Source organism: Etheostoma spectabile, chromosome 16 (assembly GCF_008692095.1).
Source record: "Etheostoma spectabile isolate EspeVRDwgs_2016 chromosome 16, UIUC_Espe_1.0, whole genome shotgun sequence".
Taxonomy (NCBI): domain Eukaryota; kingdom Metazoa; phylum Chordata; class Actinopteri; order Perciformes; family Percidae; genus Etheostoma; species Etheostoma spectabile.
In genome coordinates, this window is record NC_045748.1 from 2,348,635 (window position 1) to 2,359,903 (window position 11,269).

Consider the following 11,269-nt stretch of genomic DNA (forward strand, 5'->3'; position numbering starts at 1 on the left):
AGCTACACCCATTATTTTTAAGTTTATTTAGCCTTTTTTGGTAAAGTTACTTGGAAAATCCATCCGAAAGTAGTTTTTTTCTCCCCAGAACAAATTTCCTTTTATTTTTAAAGAATTCCAAATAAAAAAAAATCACAACTTTTTGTTGTTGTTGCAATTTTCAATTTTGTCTGTTGCAACTTAAATGTATATGTAACCGCTGGAAAGATGAATAAGTAATGAATTTGGTCATTTATGTTGTAGAAATGTGAAATGTTTTGGGAGTTTGTGCCTTCTAGAAAAGCCAGAAAAGGTATTTTTGGCATAGGTGGATAAAAGACAACAACTCCCAGACTGCACTTTTTTCGCTTCCCTACAGTCCACTCCCAAGCCACGCCTACCGAAAACAGACATAATAGACAGTCAAGTCAACTCAAATGTTTTTTATTGACAGTCAATAACTCCACCAGCAGTTAGTTGGATACCAGCACCCCAGTGCTGCACCTGTCCATGTTAACACAGCCCGCCTCCACAAGTCTTACCCGACGGAGCAGCATCTCTATCTGCTGGGAAGGCTAGCAGGCCTGGTACCAGGGTACACTGTTGTTCAGCCATGTTTCTGCAAAAACAAAAACACAGCAGTCTCTGAACTTGCGTTGGGAGTTTTATTGTGTAAGTTGGATTTAGTCCAATTTGTTGTCTAATGAGCGGACACTTGCAAGCAGGACGGATGGGACAGGTGGCCGACTAACGTTAGCTTTCCACCTAGCTCGTACTCTGGCCCTTGTTCTGCGTTTCACCGCTTTGGATGTCCCCTTACCTGGGTAGCAGCATAGAGTGACACCACGGGCTGAGGTGTTGGTCTCCGTAGCAGGCGATGCTCGCGTAGTGTGTCGAGTATTCAGTCTGTAATAAAGTTTCCTGCATATTCTCCTATCTGTATCACTGTATCCCGGTGGTACACATGTGCGGTAGTTTGAATGCACATAATTGTAAGTTTGCTGCTGAAAAGAGAGAGCCTGTTAGAGACACGTAGAGACACTCGACACTGGCTAGTCACAGTCCCAACCCCTACGGACGGGTTGAAAACATGCAGAACTAGCTGGCTGTAGTTTATAGCCTCTAAGCTAAAATGCCTCTGATGCCGCTAAATCACGATTGTTGCATCATCAGAGGCTTTTTTGCCAGACCCATAATACAAAGAAATCTAGTCTCAGGGGGACATAAGAGAGGGAAGTACGATCATTCAAAAATACTACCAGGTTTCGACTGATACAAAGCTCAATGCTAATTGGTGAAGTATCCCTTTAATTGTGACAAAAACATGAAAGACATTGCAACTTTTTTAACATAAGAAAACAACTCCCACAAAATCAGGTATTTTGGGCAACAACAATCTCAAAAAAGCCAGCAAAATCCTGGAGGGACTGATAAATGTAAAACAGTGTCTCATGCAAGTTTACTTTTGCAGTTGCAAATTTGTGACTCAAGTGTTTACTTAAGTTGAGTGTGAAAGTCCCATTCAAATTTACCTCTGCGAGCCAGTCCACTCATTGCACAGTTCCATCAAAAGGTGTTGATTTTGCACTGAAATGTTTGAAATGCTTTTATAAATTGTGATGTGGTCAAACCTTCCCCACCCTGAGACTGAAATGATTACGCATGGACCAATTAATGAACCCATTGGCTCTCAGTCTGGGGACGATTTAGCCTCTGTGGGCAACGACCATTATTTTGATGGTTACAGCGTAGCCAACGGATATACAGGCCAAGACCTTCTCTGCATACATATCGTCAGCCCTGTAGATATTTAAAAAATCTTGACAGGTTTTAAACCCTTTAAATGTTGGTATCCTTCTCTCAAACAGAACAAAGTGCATACATAGACAATAAAGCAGGTAACGGCACAGATGTTGCTATCATTGTGTGCATATATACAGTACTGTGCAAAAGTCTTATACAGGTGTGAAAAAATGCTGTAAACTAAGAATGCTTTCAAAAATATAAATGATTGTTTATTTTTTTACATTTACAAAGTGTAAAGTAAGCCAGCTAAAGAAAAATCTAAGTAATGTCAATATTTGGTGTTACTACCCTTTGCCTTCAAATCAGCATCAATTCTTATAGGTCCACTTGCAAAAAGTTGGGTGACGTTGAGGATCGTAGGGCAGCAGATGAAAAACACATCAAGGGTATTTCCCTTCAAAATTGTAAGATGTCCAGCAGTGACATCAGCTCAGAGCTGGCAGAAACCAGTGGGACCCCGGTACACCCTTCTACTGTCTGGAGAAGTCTTCATGGAAGAGTTGCAGCCATTGAACCATACCTCCAACATAGAAACAAGACCAAGAGACTCAACTATGCACGGAAACATAGAAACTCCAAGTAGTTCTCCAAGATGTTTGGAACAACCTACGAGCCAAGTTCGTTCAACAACTGTGTGCAAGTGTACCTAGAAGAATTGATGCAGTCTTGAAGGGTGGTCACAACAGATATTGATTTGAGTTAGATTCTTATTCTAATTATTCACTGCATTTTATTAATTGATGAAAACAAACTATTAACACTTCACACAACTGTGTGTGTGTGTGTGTGTGTGTGTGTGTGTATATATATATATATATATATATATACTATATACACTCACCGGCCACTTTATTAGGTACACCTGTTCAACGGCTCGTTAACACTTAATTTCTAAGCAGCCAATCCATGGCGGCAACTCAGTGCATTTAGGCATGTAGACATGGTCAAGAGAATCTCCTGCATTTCAAACCGCATCGTATGGGAAGAAAGGGGATTTGATGACTTTGAACGTGGCATGATTGTTGGTGCAAGGGCTGTCTGAGTATTTCAGAAACTGCTAATCTACTGGTTTTTCACGCACAACCATCTCTAGGGTTTACAGAGAATGGTCCGAAAAGAAAAACATCCAGTGAGCGGCAGTTCTGTGGCGGAAATGCCTTGTTGATGCCAGAGGTCAGGAGAGATGGCCAGACTGGTTCAGCTGATAGAAGGGCAACAGTGACTCAAATAACCACCCGTTACAACCAAGTGGGCAGAAGAGCATCTCTGAACGCACATCGTCGAACTTTGAGGCAGATGGGCTACAGCAGCAGAAGACCACATCGGGTGCCACTCCTTTCAGCTAAGAACAGGAAACTGAGACTACAATTTGCACAAGCTCATCGAAATTGGACAATAGAAGATTGGAAAAACGTTGCCTGGTCTGATGAGTCTCGATTTCTGCTGCGACAGTCGGATGGTAGGGTCAGAATTTGGCGTCTACAACATGAAAGCATGGATCCATCCTGCCTTGTATCAACGGTTCAGGCTGGTGGTGGTGGTGTCATGGTGTGGGAATATTTCTTGGCACTCTTTGGGCCCCTTGGTACCAATTGAGAATCGTTGCAACGCCACAGCCTACCTGAGTATTGTTGCGACCATGTCCATCCCTTTATGACCAAATGTACCCAACTTCTGATGGCTACTTTCAGCAGAGAATGCGCCATGTCATAAAGCTGAATCATCACAACTGGTTTCTTGAACGACAATGAGTTGGCTGTACTCAAATGGCCTCCACAGTCACCAGATCTCAATCCAATAGAGCATCTTTGGGATGTGGTGAACGGGAGATTCGCATCATGGATGTGCAGCCGACAAATCTGCGGCAACTGTGTGATGCCATCAGTCAATATGGACCAAACCCCTGAGGAATGAATCCAGCACCTTGTTGAATCTATGCCACGAAGAATTGAGGCAGTTCTGAAGGCAAAGGGGTCCAACCGTACTAGCATGGGGTACCTAATAAAGTGGCCGGTGAGTGTATATATATATTCACTCAAACTTAAATACACAATCATGTTTACATATGCACAATCAAGAACAGAAAGGGGCTAAAGTAATATATGAACTAATAAAAAAAAATATATATACATATATCTATATATGGTTTTGTCACTAACAACGTAGACCTGCAGCACCGTCACTCAAAATTTGTCAAAAACCCAGCTTATTTGAAACCTAATTTGAAAGCCACGGAACGTTGGGGACATAAGGAACTATTGGACCTAAGGATGAGGACAGCATTGGATTTCTGCTACTCTAAAGGACGTTTGCAGTCAGCTGTTTGTGTAAAGACATGCAAGAGCTACGTGCTAGTGCCAACATTACAGCCTGTCCAGCATCTGATCACTGGATTATCGCCCGGGGCCCAATGTAGTAGGAGGTAAGATTCACGCTACACTTAATGGCAATTATATTCACGTGCACACATAACTAAGCATAAATCAAATGTATTAATAATAAGAACGAATGATAGACTTTGCACCGAATATTTGATTAACTGACTATCACGGAGATGCATGATTCACCGTCGGACACATTTACCGGGACTGTTGTGCGTAAAGTTACCGCTGGTAAACCCAGTAGTGTGAGTAGTGCGTTAAAGCACAAACTGAAAAACGTTAGCTAAGCTCACTGCAAAAGCATTTGCTGATGAATTGGACAAGTTGCAAAATGCTAGAAAGAGTAAGCTACACAAATCAAGCCTCTTAAGAAAATCAATACAAGGGTTGATATTAAAGGGGGATAAAACACAGGTAAAGAATGCAAAGCATGCAACCCCTAACACATGCACATGCACCGACATACACATATTCACATACACACATACAGTACATAGACGTGCACACAAACACATGCGCTGTGTACACCGGCACACAGAAGAAAAAGAAAAGTTGGCAGAAATGTGGCTGTGATGGATCATTTTAAGTAAAAAAACTGGCACAACCTTAGTTCATTTCAATCATAGGGAATTTGGCTTGGCAGCATGGCAAAAGCACCAACACTAAAATAGACTCATCCGTCAACAGATTAGAAAATTTATTCAGTCGGATAATAAACATGAATACAATTTAGAAAGAGAAACTCATCATACCAATAAAGACAATAGGAAACCACAAACTAAGAACGAGTAAGAAACAATTCAACAATTAGACTGGGGCTGTTTATTTGGTAAAGGGTGCAAAGTAAGTGCTTTTATTGCACACAGTAAAAAGTAATGTTTGAATCTATTGCACCCTGGCCCTGGGGAGTCTGTACCTCTGCCTTGAAAGGAGTAGCGCTTTCTGTATTTAAGGGATGGCAATTAGTTTTACCTTGTGCCAGACTCCCCAATCAAAATTGTCCTGAGAGTGAGTACTGCTGCCATACTGTTATGAAAGGTTAAAGCAGACTGTACGATTTGTAATAAAGGTCATCATTTTTCCATCAATATTAAAAAACAACAACATTTAAGTCCAGGGTTTTCCCAGGGTTTATATACTGCTAAGGGGCAAATAACGTCATAAGCTAGAACCAGTGTTGTTTATCGTTGCTATAGCGCCGTGCTAAGCTAACCGCTAAAGAGGGAAAGCTGCTGATTTTTAACCACTCTGAAGCGTGTCATCCAGCGGGAGGTTTACCGGCGGATAAATGCGGACCTCCGGGTACTGCCGCCATTCATCTGCATGTATGGCAGAACAGAAAATTGGCAAACTTTCCCTTCAGTTAACAGCTAGCAGTAGCTACAGTTGCTAGCTTGGTTAACATTTTATTTTATTTTTTAAAATCTAGTTGTATTTTTGCAATTTGTGACCCTGCAAGACCTCCAGTCTTTGCATATTATCACAGCCTTTAACGTTAGATGTGAGATGGTGTCAGACTTTCTTCTAGTGTATGGTAGGCATACGCCGTATAATGGCAGGCAAAACCCTGACCTTAGGAAATAGGCCTGCAGGTGCTGTTCTATTTCCTGAAGACTGCTTTTGTATTTGTGCTTGTGAAACTCAAGTTACAAAAAAATAAAATGTCTATGAGTCTCTCCACTACTTAAATAGTTGTTTATAAAAGGACAGCACTGCATTATGCATTAGGAGCCTGAATCTAACCTGAATGAACGCCTGGGCCATACTAGCTATTTCTATGTGTGCGTGACGGCTGTGTCCACACAGACAGCGTTGCTGCTGCAGCACAGCCTGCCAACCCTGTCTTTTTACATTAAGTTTGCCTTTGATAATGGCCATCAATTATAGAATATTTCATTATAAATGTCATTTATATTTATTTTTGTTTTCTTGTTTACCCGGAGAGAGCGAGAGGGAGACAGCCCTTCACCTGATGTTCTTTTAACTTATTAACATGATATAATTATAACCTACAGCCTATAGTTTCTGCTATGACTACTGTTTTTCAATAATTAAAAGCTCGTACTCCACTAATTTGTGAGGACTGCATTTTTCCCAAAGTTGTCTTCCAAATATTCCACTATTAAAGCTTTGTGTTAAAGGAACAGTTTGCATATTTTGTAGTGTGGTTGTATGATGTTCTCATCCATAGTCAGTGTATTATATCTAGTAGATGGCCGTCGCCACGTCCCCAGTTTGGAGAAACATGTCGGTACTCTGGTCTGTTTTTTTCAAATGGGATGTGCCGACCCCATTTACTGTACTTAGGTAATACTTTGACTTAATACAACTCCCACTAGATCCAAACTATCCCTTAAACATATGAAGATACAATGTTAACATAAATGCTAGTATGACTAACACAGTGGCTCTTACAGTAATATATAATGGAGTGGCATAAATGTCAGGTCTTGTGGTATGCGGCCACAAGTATCCCTCATTATTAATATTTTACAACAGACTTGTTGGGAAACTACAGTTTAATATTGTTTTGCCTCTGACAACTGTAGCTTTACTGCTGAGTTTGCCACGAGAAAACTTTCCTCGTCAATTTAATTTTTAATCAGACGGTGGAAAGCATCACACAAGCTGAGAGATAGGTAGCTACCACCAACGCGTAAGCAACTGATTACCTGCCTTTAGGTATTCAGGCAGAGATGCAACATCATTATCATTCTTTTTGAATGCTTTTGCTAGGCCCCTGATAAATGTAAGTCGAAGATTGTCTTTTTTACCTCGGTTTTGGTCTCCACCAACTTGTTTTTCTCCTTGTTTTCCTCACCAGTTAACTGGACAATAAGCAGAAGGTGTACAGTGGGGGCTTTGTGTTCTGAAACCATTTGCCTGCTGCTATACATAGGGTTACTAGCTTAAAGGGTACCTACTGTTTTTGTCAACTCTATTTTCCTATGTTTTTGTGTCTAAGGGACTGAGGGGAACAAGCTGATTAAGGTGACTGATTCAATGGCTACATTAAGAAACAGACATATTTCCCCTCCAGCTGCATAAGTTACAGGTGGAAAGTTTTGTAAGAAATTAGCATTCAGCCTTCTTAAGAAAAAATGACATGACTCCACAATTAATTATTCCACTTATACGTTATTTACATTAATCCAATGTTGTTTGATGTAAAATAGCTAAACAGACACATTTTTTAAAAGATATGTCCAGCAACAACATAAAGATGGGGGCACCATATAAGTCAATACCAGAAGCATTTGACTGATCTCAAATGTATTGTCTTACAAAAGCCAAATAAGTTATCACAGTAAAAATAATCAAGGGTGTTCTTTCACATTCCTCAACGCTGCATTAACAATATGCATTTCCATAAACTAAATATCAGCTGAGAATACAGCATCTTGGTATTTGTTCAGATTGCAGGATCAGAGCTTTTCACATATTTACAACATTTCAAAGGTAGTGCAGCCTAATAATCTCTTAGAGTAAAGGGAAGTGCACGCTTAAACAATAAATAGTAACAGCATGGCAATAACAAGTAGACACTTTGTCAAGATCTTTAGAACTACATTTTCTGGAGTGTAGGATATCACCAAAGTGCTACTTAATAAAAGCAAAGTAATGTTGTTCCAAAAAGGTTTAACTGAAGAATTCTGAAATACACATGAGTTACTTACTTCAAAAAGGCCTCATGGATGAACTGGAATTATTTGAACCAGAGCATAAATCCCAACAAGCGAGCCGGAGCTTTTAATAGAGGCTACTGAAAACATTGATGCAAGTTATTGGTTCTTCTGACCTCTTGTATAGATTTGTGAAAATGAACATGAGCAGTGATAGACATTTTGCCTGAAAACGGTGTTTGAAAATATTTTTTACAAAAGGTGACCACAGCTATCTGCAGAGATGGGAAGTAACGAAGTACAAATACTTCGTTACTGTACTCAAGTAGATTTTTCAGATATTTTTACTTTACTATTTATTTTTGTGGTGACTTTAACTGACGTATAACTCATGTTGTCAGTTCACTTAAGCCTGTTACTGGTCTATAGTTCTTGCATATTTAAAGTAACCTGGAGTCCCAGTTTCTGTCATAATAATCATATATGTTATGTTTTAGGCCTATTGGCAGACAGCCATTTAAAATGTAGCCATTGCTATATAAAGACCTTGTTCTCCATGTCCACTGAAGTACTTTTAGTTGAGTAAAGAAGTTTAATCAGTACTTCCACTTTTACCAGAGTATTTTTTAACACAAGTATCTGTACTTCTACTTAAGTACGGAAAGTGAGTACTTTTCCCATCTCTGGCTATTTGTATGGCTTTGTAAACATGAATAACAATATTCTGGCCAATTGCAGAGATTTGTAAAAATGTACATTTTTACTGTATTTGAATGAATGAAAAAAGTTAACAATTTTTATTTTTTTAAAACAGCATCACCTGTGAACTTAGTGTGTGTGTGTGAGCTAGAGACTACATCACTTGTACTGAAACTGTGCTCTTTTCCCTTTCAATGCAGCAAAGCAGTCAATGACCTTCTCATTGAAATCAGGCATGTTGAGGACTAGTTCCCTTTCCATGGAAAGCATGGCCAGTGCATTCAGACGTTCCCGGCCCGTGGAATTTCGCAGGAATGTCTTAACTCGCATCAAAGCTGAGAAGGATCTCTCAGCTTCAGCTGTTGTCATGGGAGTAGTTATGTCTCCTTAGAGGTTGTAGCTCATGAGAACCTGGTACGGTGACAGTGCACCACAGCAGCCCTTGAATTCAGGCTTCTCATAGATCAGAGAGAGTTCTGTCTTGAGCTTTGCCTTGTTCAGCATGGAGTATGCGCTCACACCGGCATTCAGAGCCTCATCAGGAAATAAATGGCAGTACCTTTCAAATATATCTGCTTGCAGTAAGGTAGCACTCACAAGGTGGCCAGTGAAAGAGAACCTTGCTTTGGTGTGATCGAGGATGGTGTCGCAGACCTCCTCAGTCAGCCTCTGCTTCCCCTCTTCTCTCAAAGCCTTTCTGGGGCTTTTGGATCCTGTTGCTTCTTGCACCTGCTGTTTAGAGGAGTCCCCGAAGGCAAACGGACCAATGTGTTTGTTAGGCTACGTACAGTACTGTAGTCTATATTTGATGTGCAGGTATATGCAATTTATTCATGTATAAATATTTCAGTTCCACATGAAATGGGCAGGGATGCATAAAGTGTTATGTTTAACACAGTATACAGTGGTGCTTTTAAGTTTATGAGCCCATGCTGAAGTTGACTAAAAAGAGGAATAAAAGAAAATTGGTGTCCTTAAAGGTTGGATTTTCCTATCGTTTTAAATAAGGCATTAAGATCAATATCCAAAAGATGATTTTTATTTATTTTTTTTATTTATTTTTAAGTTCACTATAGCATGGGTTCATACACTCATGAGCACCACTGTACAGTACACCCTGTATATAAAGTAAGCTAGATTACACCACAGGCCGTATATAATGAGAATAATGTAATTTCTAACACAAATGCAGTCTTCTTTCACACATACATTTTCAAATAACAAAGCTCTGCTTTGAGAACGATCAAATTCATTTGTTTAATATTACCTTACCTGCACACTGCTTGTGAAGCTTGTGCTTGTGTCAAGGGCCCGTTTTATAAAGAAAGGGTTGATGTCCTTCTGGAGCTTCTGATACAGAATATCGACGTAGGGCATGATTTTGTGACAAATCCACAGGAAAACAAATTAAATCTTTATCATGTAGCATCCTCACGCAGCCAGATGCCTCTCTCGCGGTGGGCTGGTCAAATGAACTCAATGAACCCGTCCTGATGGCTTCAAAACATTGTATGAGGTTGTCTCGGTTCTTCTAGATAGTGTTCACAACTCGTTCTTCGGCTCACAATGAAGTTCCATCATGTGGATGAAGCTCTGGGCAGTCTTCTTGCAACAGTCTGGTCACGATTGCGGGTGCATTTGTGTGACCAGAAAAAAAAAAGTTCCCGCTCAATCCCTCTCGGATTGGAAAAGAAAATATTCACTTTTTTGATGCGAGAAGTAGCTTGATGCATGATCAAATTCAGCTGATGTACATAGCAATAGCAAAAACCTGTTGCTGCACACCAGCTCTCTCTCTCTCCTCATCACAAGCTCCATCGTAAGCTCGCGCAATGAGTTTAAATTTCTCGTTGTCTGCAAAAAGGCCGTTAAGTCTCTCCAAAAGCACACTGCCAATTGAGATTGAGGTTGATTCCAAGATCATTTTTAATCAATGATTTTATTATTAATCACAATCTAGATTTAATGTTTTGAACTGAAACCTGGTTAGACCATAATAACCGCGCTGCTGTTCTTATTGAGTCAGCTCCCCCTAACTCCCAGTTAAATGTTCACTCTCCCCAAAGCAGACAATCTCAAACAGCTATCCGTGTGGGTCTTTGACAGCTCACGTTTCTTTATCTTTTCTGAAAGATGGCGTAAATTGGCGTTAAATTTGGTCTGGGAGGTCCTAATGGTTTCGTTGTCATTTGTTCGCAACTAAAAGGAACTTTCTTCAGAGAGACAATCGTGTTGCACTAAACGCTTGCCATCTTGACAGTAGTACTTGAAATGATTTGACGCTGCTACCCTCTCTTAGTTACGTTCATGGTTACGTTTCGTATGACGGAAGCGTGTAAGTGCCTCCCCTCCCGGAACCCATAGAGATTGTATTGAAAGCTCTGATATGTGGGAAAAAAATTGATTTTACATTTTGATTTTCAACCTGACTGAAATAGCCCAAAAAGGGGTGGAGCCATTTAAAGCACAACTTTAGCCTGATTGGACATCTATAGTGACAGATCAGACGTCTAGATTGGAACACTGATAATGACTGTTGCTGTGATAGAATTAGTTAGAAAAAATATCCCTTCCTTTTCCCGTTTGGCAGCTCGTCACCCATATCGCCCTAATGAACACACTGGTTCAGAATTAAGCAAGATCACTGCAGTCGGCAGTGGCAAAACAAGCTACAATGTAAGTTAATAGGGCACTTGTGCAGCTTGTATTTACCTTCACAAAAGTGCTCGTTTTGCCACTGCCATATTCTACATGTCTGACAACATTATGGAAAGGATTTCT

The 11,269-nt window shown here is 40.2% G+C and overlaps 1 long non-coding RNA gene across 1 annotated transcript in view; it reads left to right on the forward strand.

Moving 5' to 3' along the window:
• Positions 1-2,004: 2,004 nt before the first annotated feature.
• The window catches only part of LOC116704206 (uncharacterized), a 20,303-nt gene continuing 11,038 nt past the window's right edge, over positions 2,005-11,269 (forward strand). Inside the window, exons 1-2 of the long non-coding RNA XR_004335620.1 lie at positions 2,005-2,015; positions 7,691-7,704. This is a non-coding gene — a long non-coding RNA (uncharacterized LOC116704206). The remainder of the gene's footprint in view (positions 2,016-7,690; positions 7,705-11,269) is intronic.